Here is an 18013-nt window from a genome sequence, read left to right as displayed (position 1 = left end):
TCACTGTCGCATCATTTTGACATCATTAGCAATTCTTCTGACATCACTGTCACATTATTTTGAGGTTCGTAGCAACTCTTACTACATTATTGTTGCATTATTTTAAGGTTCGTAGCAACTCTTACTAAATGACTGTCAGCGTCACTTTGAGGTTGTTCGAGACTCTTACTACATTACTGTAAGCATCACTGAGTTTCTTAGCAACTATCACTACATTACTGTTAGCATCATCTTGAGTTCATTAGCAATTCTTCCGACATCACTGTCGCAATATTTTGAGGTTCGTAGCAACTTTTACTACATTACTGTCGCATTATTTTGAGGTTTGTAGCAACTTTTACTACATTACTGTCACATTATTTTGAGGTTCGTAGCAACTCTTACTACATGACTGTCAGCATCACTTTGAGGTTATTCGAAAGTTTCACTCCATTACTGTTAGCATCATTTTGAGTTCATTAGCAATTCTCACGACATCACTGTAGCATTAAATTGAGTTCATTAGCAACTCTTACTAAATGACTGTCAGCATCACTTTGAGGTTATTCGAAAGTTTCACTCCATTACAGTTAGCATCATTTTGAGTTCATTAGCAATTCTTACTAAATCACTGTCGCATCATTTTGACATCATTAGCAATTCTTCTGACATCACTATCACATTATTTTGAGATTCGTAGCAACTCTTACTACATTATTGTTGCATTATTTTAAGGTTCATAGCAACTCTTACTAAATGACTGTCAGCATCACTTTGAGGTTGTTCGAAACTCTTACTACATTACTGTAAGCATCACTGAGTTCCTTAGCAACTATCACTACATTACTGTTAGCATCATCTTGAGTTCATTAGCAATTCTTCCGACATCACTGTCGCAATATTTTGAGGTTCGTAGCAACACTTACTACATGACTGTTAGCATCACTTTGAGGTTATTCGAAAGTTTCACTCCATTACTGTTATCATCATTTTGAGTTCATTAGCAATTCTTACGACATCACTGTCGCATCATTTTGAGATCATTAGCAATTCTTCCGACATCACACTCACATTATTTTGAGGTTCGTAGCAACTCTTACTACATTATTGTTGCATTATTTTAAGGTTCCTTGCAACTCTTGCTACATTACTTTCAGCATCACTTTGAGTTTATTAGCAACTATCACTACATTACTATTAGCATCATTTTGAGATGTTGAGCAATTCTCACAAAATCACTGTAGCACTGAACTGAGTTCATTAGCAACTCTTACTAAATGACTGTCAGCATCACTTTGAGGTTGTTCGAAACTCTTACTACATTACTGTAAGCATCACTGAGTTTCTTAGCAACTATCACTACATTACTGTTAGCATCATCTTGAGTTCATTAGCAATTCTTCCGACATCACTGTTGCAACATTTTGAGGTTCGTGGCAACACTTACTACATGACTGTAAGCATCACTGTAAGGTTATTCGAAACACTTACTACATTGCTGTAAGCATCACTGAGTTGATTAGCAACTATCACTACATTACTGTTAGCATCATTTTGAGTTCATTAGCATTTCTTCCGACATCACTGTCGCAATATTTTGAGGTTCGTAGCAACTTTTACTACATTACTGTCGCATTATTTTGAGGTTCGTAGCAACTTTTACCACATTACTGTCACATTATTTTGAGGTTCGTAGCAACTCTTACTACATGACATTCAGCATCACTTTGAGGTTATTCGAAAGTTTCACTCCATTACTGTTAGCATCATTTTGAGTTCATTAGCAATTCTTTCTACATCACTGTCGCATCATTTTGAGATCATTCGCAATTCTTCCGACATCACTGTCGCAATATTTTGAGGTTCGTAGCAACTCTTACTACATTATTGTTACATTATTTTAAGGTTCGTAGCAACTCTTACTCCATTACTGTCAGCATCACTTTGAGTTTATTAGCAACTATCACTACATTACTGTTAGCATCATTTTGAGTTGTTGAGCAATTCTCACGACATCACTGTAGCATTAAATTGAGTTCATTAGCAACTCTTACTAAATGACTGTCAGCATCACTTTGAGGTTGTTCGAAACTCTTCCTACATTACTGTAAGCATCACTGAGTTTCTTAGCAACTATCACTACATTACTGTTAGCATCATCTTGAGGTCATTAGCAATTCTTCCGACATCACTGTCACAATATTTTGAGGTTCGTAGCAACTTTTACTACATCACTGTCGCATCATTTTGACATCATTAGCAATTCTTCCGACATCACTGTCGCAATATTTTGAGGTTCGTAGCAACTCTTACTACATGACTGTCAGCATCACTTTGAGGTTATTCGAAAGTTTCACTCCATTACAGTTAGCATCATTTTGAGTTCATTAGCAATTCTTACTAAATCACTGTCGCATCATTTTGACATCATTAGCAATTCTTCTGACATCACTGTCACATTATTTTGAGGTTCGAAGCAACTCTTACTACATTATTGTTGCATTATTTTAAGGTTCATAGCAACTCTTACTAAATGACTGTCAGCATCACTTTGAGGTTGTTCGAAACTCTTACTACATTACTGTAAGCATCACTGAGTTTCTTAGCAACTATCACTACATTACTGTTAGCATCATCTTGAGTTCATTAGCAATTCTTCCGACATCACTGTCGCAATATTTTGAGGTTCGTAGCAACACTTACTACATGACTGTTAGCATCACTTTGAGGTTATTCGAAAGTTTCACTCCATTACTGTTATCATCATTTTGAGTTCATTAGCAATTCTTACTCCATCACTGTCGCATCATTTTGAGATCATTAGCAATTCTTCCGACATCACACTCACATTATTTTGAGGTTCGTAGCAACTCTTACTACATTATTGTTGCATTATTTTAAGGTTCCTAGCAACTCTTACTACATTACTGTCAGCATCACTTTGAGTTTATTAGCAACTATCACTACATTACTGTTAGCATCATCTTGAGTTGTTGAGCAATTCTCACAAAATCACTGTAGCACTGAACTGAGTTCATTAGCAACTCTTACTAAATGACTGTCAGCATCACTTTGAGGTTGTTCGAAACTCTTACTACATTACTGTAAGCATCACTGAGTTTCTTAGCAACTATCACTACATTACTGTTAGCATCATTTTAAGTTCATTAGCAATTCTTACTACATCAGTGTCACATCATTTTGAGATCATTAGCAGTTCTTCCGACATCACGGTCGCAATATTTTGAGGTTCGTAGCAATTCTTCCGACATCACTGTCGCAATATTTTGAGGTTCGTAGCAACTTTTACTACATCACTGTCGCATCATTTTGACATCATTAGCAATTCTTCCGACATCACTGTCACATTATTTTGAGGTTCGGAGCAACTCTTACTACATCACTGTCGCATCATTTTGACATCATTAGCAATTCTTCCGACATCACTGTCACATTATTTTGAGGTTCGTAGCAACTCTTACTACATGACTGTCAGCATCACTTTGAGGTTATTCGAAAGTTTCACTCCATTACTGTTAGCATCATTTTGAGTTCATTAGCAATTCTTACTAAATCACTGTCGCATCATTTTGACATCATTAGCAATTCTTCTGACATCACTGTCACATTATTTTGAGGTTCGTAGCAACTCTTACTACATTACTGTAAGCATCACTGAGTTTCTTAGCAAGTATCACTACATTACTGTTAGCATCATTTTAAGTTCATTAGCAATTCTTACTACATCACTGTCACATCATTTTGAGATCATTAGCAATTCTTCCGACATCACTGTTGCAACATTTTGAGGTTCGTAGCAACACTTACTACATGACTGTAAGCATCACTTTAAGGTTATTCTAAACACTTACTACATTGCTGTAAGCATCACTGAATTGATTAGCAACTATCACTACATTACTGTTAGCATCATTTTGAGTTAATTAGCATTTCTTCCGACATCACTGTCGCAATATTTTGAGGTTCGTAGCAACTTTTACTACATTACTGTCGCATTATTTTGAGGTTCGTAGTAACTTTTACTACATTACTGTCACATTATTTTGAGGTTCGTAGCAACTCTTACTACATGACTGTCAGCATCACTTTGAGGTTATTCGAAAGTTTCACTCCATTACTGTTAGCATCATTTTGAGTTCATTAGCAATTCTTACTACATCACTGTCGCATCATTTTGAGATCATTAGCAATTCTTCCGACATCACTGTCGCAATATTTTGAGGTTCGTAGCAACTCTTACTACATTATTGTTGCATTATTTTAAGGTTCGTAGCAACTCTTACTCCATTACTGTCAGCATCACTTTGAGTTTATTAGCAACTATCACTACATTACTGTTAGCATCATTTTGAGTTGTTGAGCAATTCTCACGACATCACTGTAGCATTAAATTGAGTTCATTAGCAACTCTTACTAAATCACTGTCGCATCATTTTGACATCATTAGCAATTCTTCTGACATCACTGTCACATTATTTTGAGGTTCGTAGCAACTCTTACTACATTATTGTTGCATTATTTTAAGGTTCATAGCAACTCTTACTAAATGACTGTCAGCATCACTTTGAGGTTGTTCGAAACTCTTACTACATTACTGTAAGCATCACTGAGTTTCTTAGCAACTATCACTACATTACTGTTAGCATCATCTTGAGTTCATTAGCAATTCTTCCGACATCACTGTCGCAATATTTTGAGGTTCGTAGCAACACTTACTACATGACTTTTAGCATCACTTTGAGGTTATACGAAAGTTTCACTCCATTACTGTTATCATCATTTTGAGTTCATTAGCAATTCTTACTACATCACTGTCGCATCATTTTGAGATCATTAGCAATTCTTCCGACATCACACTCACATTATTTTGAGGTTCGTAGCAACTCTTACTACATTATTGTTGCATTATTTTAAGGTTCCTAGCAACTCTTACTACATTACTGTTGCATTATTTTAAGGTTCGTAGCAACTCTTACTACATTACTGTCAGCATCACTTTGAGTTTATTAGCAACTATCACTACATTACTGTTAGCATGATTTTGAGTTGTTGAGCAATTCTCACAAAATCACTGTAGCACTGAACTGAGTTCATTAGCAACTCTTACTAAATGACTATCAGCATCACTTTGAGGTTGTTCGAAACTCTTACGACATTACTGTAAGCATCACTGAGTTTCTTAGCAACTATCACTACATTACTGTTAGCATCATCTTGAGTTCATTAGCAATTCTTCCGACATCACTGTTGCAATATTTTGAGGTTCGTAGCAACACTTACTACATGACTGTAAGCATCACTTTGAGGTTATTCGAAACACTTACTACATTGCTGTAAGCATCACTGAGTTGATTAGCAACTATCACTACATTACTGTTAGCATCATTTTGAGTTCATTAGCATTTCTTCCGACATCACTGTCGCAATATTTTGAGGTTCGTAGCAACTTTTACTACATTACTGTCGCATTATTTTGAGGTTCGTAGCAACTTTTACTACATTACTGTCACATTATTTTGAGGTTCGTAGCAACTCTTACTACATGACTGTAAGCATCACTGAGTTTCTTAGCAACTATCACTACATTACTGTTAGCATCATCTTGAGTTCATTAGCAATTCTTCCGACATCACTGTCGCAATATTTTGAGGTTCGTAGCAAGACTTACTACATGACTTTTAGCATCACTTTGAGGTTATACGAAAGTTTCACTCCATTACTGTTATCATCATTTTGAGTTCATTAGCAATTCGTACTACATCACTGTCGCATCATTTTGAGATCATTAGCAATTCTTCCGACATCACACTCACATTATTTTGGGGTTCGTAGCAACTCTTACTACATTACTGTTGCATTATTTTAAGGTTCGTAGCAACTCTTACTACATTACTGTCAGCATCACTTTGAGTTTATTAGCAACTATCACTACATTACTGTTAGCATCATTTTGAGTTGTTGAGCAATTCTCACAAAATCACTGTAGCACTGAACTGAGTTCATTAGCAACTCTTACTAAATGACTGTCAGCATCACTTTGAGGTTGTTCGAAACTCTTACTACATTACTGTAAGCATCACTGAGTTTCTTAGCAACTATCACTACATTACTGTTAGCATCATCTTGAGTTCATTAGCAATTCTTCCGACATCACTGTTGCAATATTTTGAGGTTCGTAACAACACTTACTACTTGACTGTAAGCATCACTTTGAGGTTATTCGAAACACTTACTACATTGCTGTAAGCATCACTGAGTTTCTGAGCAACTATCACTACATTACTGTTAGCATCATTTTGAGTTCATTAGCATTTCTTCCGACATCACTGTCGCAATATTTTGAGGTTCGTAGCAACTTTTACTACATTACTGTCGCATTATTTTGAGGTTCGTAGCAACTTTTACTACATTACTGTCACATTATTTTGAGGTTCGTAGCAACTCTTACTACATGACTGTCAGCATCACTTTGAGGTTATTCGAAAGTTTCACTCCATTACTGTTAGCATCATTTTGAGTTCATAAGCAATTCTTACTACATCACTGTCGCATCATTTTGAGATCATTAGCAATTCTTCCGACATCACTGTCGCAATATTTTGAGGTTCGTAGCAACTTTTACTACATTACTGTCGCATTATTTTGAGGTTCGTAGCAACTTTTACTACATTACTGTCACATTATTTTGAGGTTCGTAGCAACTCTTACTACATGACTGTAAGCATCACTGAGTTTCTTAGCAACTATCACTACATTACTGTTAGCATCATCTTGAGTTCATTAGCAATTCTTCCGACATCACTGTCGCAATATTTTGAGGTTCGTAGCAAGACTTACTACATGACTTTTAGCATCACTTTGAGGTTATACGAAAGTTTCACTCCATTACTGTTATCATCATTTTGAGTTCATTAGCAATTCGTACTACATCACTGTCGCATCATTTTGAGATCATTAGCAATTCTTCCGACATCACACTCACATTATTTTGGGGTTCGTAGCAACTCTTACTACATTACTGTTGCATTATTTTAAGGTTCGTAGCAACTCTTACTACATTACTGTCAGCATCACTTTGAGTTTATTAGCAACTATCACTACATTACTGTTAGCATCATTTTGAGTTGTTGAGCAATTCTCACAAAATCACTGTAGCACTGAACTGAGTTCATTAGCAACTCTTACTAAATGACTGTCAGCATCACTTTGAGGTTGTTCGAAACTCTTACTACATTACTGTAAGCATCACTGAGTTTCTTAGCAACTATCACTACATTACTGTTAGCATCATCTTGAGTTCATTAGCAATTCTTCCGACATCACTGTTGCAATATTTTGAGGTTCGTAACAACACTTACTACATGACTGTAAGCATCACTTTGAGGTTATTCGAAACACTTACTACATTGCTGTAAGCATCACTGAGTTTCTGAGCAACTATCACTACATTACTGTTAGCATCATTTTGAGTTCATTAGCATTTCTTCCGACATCACTGTCGCAATATTTTGAGGTTCGTAGCAACTTTTACTACATTACTGTCGCATTATTTTGAGGTTCGTAGCAACTTTTACTACATTACTGTCACATTATTTTGAGGTTCGTAGCAACTCTTACTACATGACTGTCAGCATCACTTTGAGGTTATTCGAAAGTTTCACTCCATTACTGTTAGCATCATTTTGAGTTCATAAGCAATTCTTACTACATCACTGTCGCATCATTTTGAGATCATTAGCAATTCTTCCGACATCACTGTCGCAATATTTTGAGGTTCGTAGCAACTCTTACTACATTATTGTTGCATTGTTTTAAGGTTCGTAGCAACTCTTACTCCATTACTGTCAGCATCACTTTGAGTTTATTAGCAACTATCACTACATTACTTTTAGCATCATTTTGAGTTGTTGCGCAATTCTCACGACATCATTGTAGCATTAAATTGAGTTCATTAGCAACTCTTACTAAATGACTGTCAGCATCACTCTGAGGTTGTTCGAAACTCTTCCTACATTACTGTAAGCATCACTGACTTTCTTAGCAACTATCACTACATTACTGTTAGCATCATCTTGAGTTCATTAGCAATTCTTCCGACATCACTGTCGCAATATTTTGAGGTTCGTAGCAACTTTTACTACATCACTGTCGCATCATTTTGACATCATTAGCAATTCTTCCGACATCACTGTCGCAATATTTTGAGGTTCGTAGCAACTCTTACTACATTATTGTTGCATTATTTTAAGGTTCGTAGCAACTCTTACTACATTACTGTAAGCATCACTGAGTTTCTTAGCAACTATCACGACATGACTGTTAGCATCATTTTAAGTTCATGAGCAATTCTTACTACATCACTGTCACATCATTTTGAGATCATTAGCAGTTCTTCCGACATCACTGTGGCAATATTTTGAGGTTCGTAGCAACTCTTATAACATCACTGTCGCATCATTTTGACATCATTAGCAATTCTTCTGACATCACTGTCACATTATTTTGAGGTCTGTAGCAACTCTTACTACATTATTGTTGCATTATTTTAAGGTTCGTAGCAACTCTTACTAAATGACTGTCAGCGTCACTTTGAGGTTGTTCGAAACTCTTACTACATTACTGTAAGCATCACTGAGTTTCTTAGCAACTATCACTACATTACTGTTAGCATCATCTTGAGTTCATTAGCAATTCTTCCGACATCACTGTCGCAATATTTTGAGGTTCGTAGCAACACTTACTACATGACTGTTAGCATCACTTTGAGGTTATTCGAAAGTTTCACTCCATTACTGTTATCATCATTTTGAGTTCATTAGCAATTCTTACTCCATCACTGTCGCATCATTTTGAGATCATTAGCAATTCTTCCGACATCACACTCACATTATTTTGAGGTTCGTAGCAACTCTTACTACATTATTGTTGCATTATTTTAAGGTTCCTAGCAACTCTTACTACATTACTGTCAGCATCACTTTGAGTTTATTAGCAACTATCACTACATTACTGTTAGCATCATCTTGAGTTGTTGAGCAATTCTCACAAAATCACTGTAGCACTGAACTGAGTTCATTAGCAACTCTTACTAAATGACTGTCAGCATCACTTTGAGGTTGTTCGAAACTCTTACTACATTACTGTAAGCATCACTGAGTTTCTTAGCAACTATCACAACATTACTGTTAGCATCATTTTAAGTTCATTAGCAATTCTTACTACATCACTGTCACATCATTTTGAGATCATTAGCAGTTCTTCCGACATCACTGTCGCAATATTTTGAGGTTCGTAGCAATTCTTCCGACATCACTGTCGCAATATTTTGAGGTTCGTAGCAACTTTTACTACATCACTGTCGCATCATTTTGACATCATTAGCAATTCTTCCGACATCACTGTCACATTATTTTGAGGTTTGGAGCAACTCTTACTACATCACTGTCGCATCATTTTGACATCATTAGCAATTCTTCCGACATCACTGTCGCAATATTTTGAGGTTCGTAGCAATTCTTCCGACATCACTGTCGCAATATTTTGAGGTTCGTAGCAACTTTTACTACATCACTGTCGCATCATTTTGACATCATTAGCAATTCTTCCGACATCACTGTCACATTATTTTGAGGTTTGGAGCAACTCTTACTACATCACTGTCGCATCATTTTGACATCATTAGCAATTCTTCCGACATCACTGTCACATTATTTTGAGGTTCGTAGCAACTCTAACTACATGACTGTCAGCATCACTTTGAGGTTATTCGAAAGTTTCACTCCATTACTGTTAGCATCATTTTGAGTTCATTAGCAATTCTTACTAAATCACTGTCGCATCATTTTGACATCATTAGCAATTCTTCTGACATCACTGTCACATTATTTTGAGGTTCGTAGCAACTCTTACTACATGACTGTAAGCATCACTGAGTTTCTTAGCAACTATCACTACATTACTGTTAGCATCATCTTGAGTTCATTAGCAATTCTTCCGACATCACTGTCGCAATATTTTGAGGTTCGTAGCAAGACTTACTACATGACTTTTAGCATCACTTTGAGGTTATACGAAAGTTTAACTCCATTACTGTTATCATCATTTTGAGTTCATTAGCAATTCGTACTACATCACTGTCGCATCATTTTGAGATCATTAGCAATTCTTCCGACATCACACTCACATTATTTTGGGGTTCGTAGCAACTCTTACTACATTACTGTTGCATTATTTAAAGGTTCGTAGCAACTCTTACTACATTACTGTCAGCATCACTTTGAGTTTATTAGCAACTATCACTACATTACTGTTAGCATCATTTTGAGTTGTTGAGCAATTCTCACAAAATCACTGTAGCACTGAACTGAGTTCATTAGCAACTCTTACTAAATGACTGTCAGCATCACTTTGAGGTTGTTCGAAACTCTTACTACATTACTGTAAGCATCACTGAGTTTCTTAGCAACTATCACTACATTACTGTTAGCATCATCTTGAGTTCATTAGCAATTCTTCCGACATCACTGTTGCAATATTTTGAGGTTCGTAACAACACTTACTACATGACTGTAAGCATCACTTTGAGGTTATTCGAAACACTTACTACATTGCTGTAAGCATCACTGAGTTTCTGAGCAACTATCACTACATTACTGTTAGCATCATTTTGAGTTCATTAGCATTTCTTCCGACATCACTGTCGCAATATTTTGAGGTTCGTAGCAACTTTTACTACATTACTGTCGCATTATTTTGAGGTTCGTAGCAACTTTTACTACATTACTGTCACATTATTTTGAGGTTCGTAGCAACTCTTACTACATGACTGTCAGCATCACTTTGAGGTTATTTGAAAGTTTCACTCCATTACTGTTAGCATCATTTTGAGTTCATAAGCAATTCTTACTACATCACTGTCGCATCATTTTGAGATCATTAGCAATTCTTCCGACATCACTGTCGCAATATTTTGAGGTTCGTAGCAACTCTTACTACATTATTGTTGCATTGTTTTAAGGTTCGTAGCAACTCTTACTCCATTACTGTCAGCATCACTTTGAGTTTATTAGCAACTATCACTACATTACTTTTAGCATCATTTTGAGTTGTTGCGCAATTCTCACGACATCATTGTAGCATTAAATTGAGTTCATTAGCAACTCTTACTAAATGACTGTCAGCATCACTCTGAGGTTGTTCGAAACTCTTCCTACATTACTGTAAGCATCACTGAGTTTCTTAGCAACTATCACTACATTACTGTTAGCATCATCTTGAGTTCATTAGCAATTCTTCCGACATCACTGTCGCTATATTTTGAGGTTCGTAGCAACTTTTACTACATCACTGTCGCATCATTTTGACATCATTAGCAATTCTTCCGACATCACTGTCGCAATATTTTGAGGTTCGTAGCAACTCTTACTACATTATTGTTGCATTATTTTAAGGTTCGTAGCAACTCTTACTACATTACTGTAAGCATCACTGAGTTTCTTAGCAACTATCACGACATGACTGTTAGCATCATTTTAAGTTCATGAGCAATTCTTACTACATCACTGTCACATCATTTTGAGATCATTAGCAGTTCTTCCGACATCACTGTGGCAATATTTTGAGGTTCGTAGCAACTCTTATAACATCACTGTCGCATCATTTTGACATCATTAGCAATTCTTCTGACATCACTGTCACATTATTTTGAGGTCTGTAGCAACTCTTACTACATTATTGTTGCATTATTTTAAGGTTCGTAGCAACTCTTACTAAATGACTGTCAGCGTCACTTTGAGGTTGTTCGAAACTCTTACTACATTACTGTAAGCATCACTGAGTTTCTTAGCAACTATCACTACATTACTGTTAGCATCATCTTGAGTTCATTAGCAATTCTTCCGACATCACTGTCGCAATATTTTGAGGTTCGTAGCAACACTTACTACATGACTGTTAGCATCACTTTGAGGTTATTCGAAAGTTTCACTCCATTACTGTTATCATCATTTTGAGTTCATTAGCAATTCTTACTCCATCACTGTCGCATCATTTTGAGATCATTAGCAATTCTTCCGACATCACACTCACATTATTTTGAGGTTCGTAGCAACTCTTACTACATTATTGTTGCATTATTTTAAGGTTCCTAGCAACTCTTACTACATTACTGTCAGCATCACTTTGAGTTTATTAGCAACTATCACTACATTACTGTTAGCATCATCTTGAGTTGTTGAGCAATTCTCACAAAATCACTGTAGCACTGAACTGAGTTCATTAGCAACTCTTACTAAATGACTGTCAGCATCACTTTGAGGTTGTTCGAAACTCTTACTACATTACTGTAAGCATCACTGAGTTTCTTAGCAACTATCACTACATTACTGTTAGCATCATTTTAAGTTCATTAGCAATTCTTACTACATCACTGTCACATCATTTTGAGATCATTAGCAGTTCTTCCGACATCACTGTCGCAATATTTTGAGGTTCGTAGCAATTCTTCCGACATCACTGTCGCAATATTTTGAGGTTCGTAGCAACTTTTACTACATCACTGTCGCATCATTTTGACATCATTAGCAATTCTTCCGACATCACTGTCACATTATTTTGAGGTTCGGAGCAACTCTTACTACATCACTGTCGCATCATTTTGACATCATTAGCAATTCTTCCGACATCACTGTCACATTATTTTGAGGTTCGTAGCAACTCTTACTACATGACTGTCAGCATCACTTTGAGGTTATTCGAAAGTTTCACTCCATTACTGTTAGCATCATTTTGAGTTCATTAGCAATTCTTACTAAATCACTGTCGCATCATTTTGACATCATTAGCAATTCTTCTGACATCACTGTCACATTATTTTGAGGTTCGTAGCAACTCTTACTACATTACTGTAAGCATCACTGAGTTTCTTAGCAAGTATCACTACATTACTGTTAGCATCATTTTAAGTTCATTAGCAATTCTTACTACATCACTGTCACATCATTTTGAGATCATTAGCAATTCTTCCGACATCACTGTTGCAACATTTTGAGGTTCGTAGCAACACTTACTACATGACTGTAAGCATCACTTTAAGGTTATTCTAAACACTTACTACATTGCTGTAAGCATCACTGAATTGATTAGCAACTATCACTACATTACTGTTAGCATCATTTTGAGTTCATTAGCATTTCTTCCGACATCACTGTCGCAATATTTTGAGGTTCATAGCAACTTTTACTACATTACTGTCGCATTATTTTGAGGTTCGTAGTAACTTTTACTACATTACTGTCACATTATTTTGAGGTTCGTAGCAACTCTTACTACATGACTGTCAGCATCACTTTGAGGTTATTCGAAAGTTTCACTCCATTACTGTTAGCATCATTTTGAGTTCATTAGCAATTCTTACTACATCACTGTCGCATCATTTTGAGATCATTAGCAATTCTTCCGACATCACTGTCGCAATATTTTGAGGTTCGTAGCAACTCTTACTACATTGTTGTTGCATTATTTTAAGGTTCGTAGCAACTCTTACTCCATTACTGTCAGCATCCCTTTGAGTTTATTAGCAACTATCACTACATTACTGTTAGCATCATTTTGAGTTGTTGAGCAATTCTCACGACATCACTGTAGCATTAAATTGAGTTCATTAGCAACTCTTACTAAATCACTGTCGCATCATTTTGACATCATTAGCAATTCTTCTGACATCACTGTCGCATTATTTTGAGGTTCGTAGCAACTTTTACTACATTACTGTCACATTATTTTGAGGTTCGTAGCAACTCTTACTACATGACTGTAAGCATCACTGAGTTTTTTAGCAACTATCACTACATTACTGTTAGCATCATCTTGAGTTCATTAGCAATTCTTCCGACATCACTGTCGCAATATTTTGAGGTTCGTAGCAAGACTTACTACATGACTTTTAGCATCACTTTGAGGTTATACGAAAGTTTCACTCCATTACTGTTATCATCATTTTGAGTTCATTAGCAATTCGTACTACATCACTGTCGCATCATTTTGAGATCATTAGCAATTCTTCCGACATCACACTCACATTATTTTGGGGTTCGTAGCAACTCTTACTACATTATTGTTGCATTATTTTAAGGTTCCTAGCAACTCTTACTACATTACTGTTGCATTATTTTAAGGTTCGTAGCAACTCTTACTACATTACTGTCAGCATCACTTTGAGTTTATTAGCAACTATCACTACATTACTGTTAGCATCATTTTGAGTTGTTGAGCAATTCTCACAAAATCACTGTAGCACTGAACTGAGTTCATTAGCAACTCTTACTAAATGACTGTCAGCATCACTTTGAGGTTGTTCGAAACTCTTACTACATTACTGTAAGCATCACTGAGTTTCTTAGCAACTATCACTACATTACTGTTAGCATCATCTTGAGTTCATTAGCAATTCTTCCGACATCACTGTTGCAACATTTTGAGGTTCGTAGCAACACTTACTACATGACTGTAAGCATCACTTTAAGGTTATTCGAAACACTTACTACATTGCTGTAAGCATCACTGAGTTGATTAGCAACTATCACTACATTACTGTTAGCATCATTTTGAGTTCATTAGCAATTCTTCCGACATCACTGTCGCAATATTTTGAGGTTCGTAGCAACTTTTACTACATCACTGTCGCATCATTTTGACATCATTAGCAATTCTTCCGACATCACTGTCGCAATATTTTGAGGTTCGTAGCAACTCTTACTACATTATTGTTGCATTATTTTAAGGTTCGTAGAAACTCTTACTACATTACTGTAAGCATCACTGAGTTTCTTAGAAACTATCACTACATGACTGTTAGCATCATTTTAAGTTCATTAGCAATTCTTACTACATCACTGTCACATCATTTTGAGATCATTAGCAGTTCTTCCGACATCACTGTCGCAATATTTTGAGGTTCGTTGCAACTCTTACTACATCACTGTCGCATCATTTTGACATCATTAGCAGTTCTTCTGACATCACTGTCGCATTATTTTGAGGTTCGTAGCAACTCTTACTACATTATTGTTGCATTATTTTAAGGTTCGTAGCAACTCTTACTAAATGACTGTCAGGATCACTTTGAGGTTGTTCGAAACTCTTACTACATTACTGTAAGCATCACTGAGTTTCTTAGCAACTATCACTACATTACTGTTAGCATCATCTTGAGTTCATTAGCAATTCTTCCGACATCACTGTCGCAATATTTTGAGGTTCGTAGCAACACTTACTACATGACTGTTAGCATCACTTTGAGGTTATTCGAAAGTTTCACTCCATTACTGTTATCATCATTTTGAGTTCATTAGCAATTCTTACTCCATCACTGTCGCATCATTTTGACATCATTAGCAATTCTTCCGACATCACACTCACATTATTTTGAGGTTCGTAGCAACTCTTACTACATTATTGTTGCATTATTTTAAGGTTCCTAGCAACTCTTACTACATTACTGTTGCATTATTTTAAGGTTCGTAGCAACTCTTTCTACATTACTGTCAGCATCACTTTGAGTTTATTAGCAACTATCACTACATTACTGTTAGCATGATTTTGAGTTGTTGAGCAATTCTCACAAAATCACTGTAGCACTGAACTGAGTTCATTAGCAACTCTTACTAAATGACTATCAGCATCACTTTGAGGTTGTTCGAAACTCTTACGACATTACTGTAAGCATCACTGAGTTTCTTAGCAACTATCACTACATTACTGTTAGCATCATCTTGAGTTCATTAGCAATTCTTCCGACATCACTGTTGCAATATTTTGAGGTTCGTAGCAACACTTACTACATGACTGTAAGCATCACTTTGAGGTTATTCGAAACACTTACTACATTGCTGTAAGCATCACTGAGTTGATTAGCAACTATCACTACATTACTGTTAGCATCATCTTGAGTTCATTAGCAATTCTTCCGACATCACTGTCGCAATATTTTGAGGTTCGTAGCAACACTTACTACATGACTGTTCGCATCACTTTGAGGTTATTCGAAAGTTTCACTCCATTACTGTTATCATCATTTTGAGTTCATTAGCAATTCTTACTACATCACTGTCGCATCATTTTGAGATCATTAGCAATTCTTCCGACATCACACTCACATTATTTTGAGGTTCGTAGCAACTCTTACTACATTATTGTTGCATTATTTTAAGGTTCCTAGCAACTCTTACTACATTACTGTCAGCATCACTTTGAGTTTATTAGCAACTATCACTACATTACTGTTAGCATCATTTTGAGTTGTTGAGCAATTCTCACGACATCACTGTAGCATTAAATTGAGTTCATTAGCAACTCTTACTAAATCACTGTCGCATCATTTTGACATCATTAGCAATTCTTCTGACATCACTGTCACATTATTTTGAGGTTCGTAGCAACTCTTACTACATTATTGTTGCATTATTTTAAGGTTCATAGCAACTCTTACTAAATGACTGTCAGCATCACTTTGAGGTTGTTCGAAACTCTTACGACATTACTGTAAGCATCACTGAGTTTCTTAGCAACTATAACTACATTACTGTTAGCATCATCTTGAGTTCATTAGCAATTCTTCCGACATCACTGTTGCAATATTTTGAGGTTCGTAGCAACACTTACTACATGACTGTAAGCATCACTTTGAGGTTATTCGAAACACTTACTACATTGCTGTAAGCATCACTGAGTTGATTAGCAACTATCACTACATTACTGTTAGCATCATTTTGAGTTCATTAGCATTTCTTCCGACATCACTGTCGCAATATTTTGAGGTTCGTAGCAACTTTTACTACATTACTGTCGCATTATTTTGAGGTTCGTAGCAACTTTTACTACATTACTGTCACATTATTTTGAGGTTCGTAGCAACTCTTACTACATGACTGTAAGCATCACTGAGTTTCTTAGCAACTATCACTACATTACTGTTAGCATCATCTTGAGTTCATTAGCAATTCTTCCGACATCACTGTTGCAACATTTTGAGGTTCGTAGCAACACTTACTACATGACTGTAAGCATCACTTTAAGGTTATTCGAAACACTTACTACATTGCTGTAAGCATCACTGAGTTGATTAGCAACTATCACTACATTACTGTTAGCATCATTTTGAGTTCATTAGCAATTCTTCCGACATCATGGTCGCAATATTTTGAGGTTCGTAGCAACTTTTACTACATCACTGTCGCATCATTTTGACATCATTAGCAATTCTTCCGACATCACTGTCGCAATATTTTGAGGTTCGTAGCAACTCTTACTACATTATTGTTGCATTATTTTAAGGTTCGTAGCAACTCTTACTACATTACTGTAAGCATCACTGAGTTTCTTAGAAACTATCACTACATGACTGTTAGCATCATTTTAAGTTCATTAGCAATTCTTACTACATCACTGTCACATCATTTTGAGATCATTAGCAGTTCTTCCGACATCACTGTCGCAATATTTTGAGGTTCGTTGCAACTCTTACTACATCACTGTCGCATCATTTTGACATCATTAGCAGTTCTTCTGACATCACTGTCACATTATTTTGAGGTTCGTAGCAACTCTTACTACATTATTGTTGCATTATTTTAAGGTTCGTAGCAACTCTTACTAAATGACTGTCAGGATCACTTTGAGGTTGTTCGAAACTCTTACTACATTACTGTAAGCATCACTGAGTTTCTTAGCAACTATCACTACATTACTGTTAGCATCATCTTGAGTTCATTAGCAATTCTTCCGACATCACTGTCGCAATATTTTGAGGTTCGTAGCAACACTTACTACATGACTGTCAGCATGACTTTGACGTTATTCGAAAGTTTCACTCCATTACTGTTATCATCATTTTGAGTTCATTAGCAATTCTTACTCCATCACTGTCGCATCATTTTGAGATCATTAGCAATTCTTCCGACATCACACTCACATTATTTTGAGGTTCGTAGCAACTCTTACTACATTATTGTTGCAT

The sequence above is a fragment of the Aulostomus chinensis genome, chromosome 1, assembly GCF_037954235.1.
Source record: "Aulostomus chinensis isolate RoL2024-O1b breed Wild chromosome 1, RoL_Achi_v1.0, whole genome shotgun sequence".
NCBI classification, from domain to species: Eukaryota; Metazoa; Chordata; class Actinopteri; order Syngnathiformes; family Aulostomidae; genus Aulostomus; species Aulostomus chinensis.
This window is presented reverse-complemented; position numbering follows the sequence as displayed.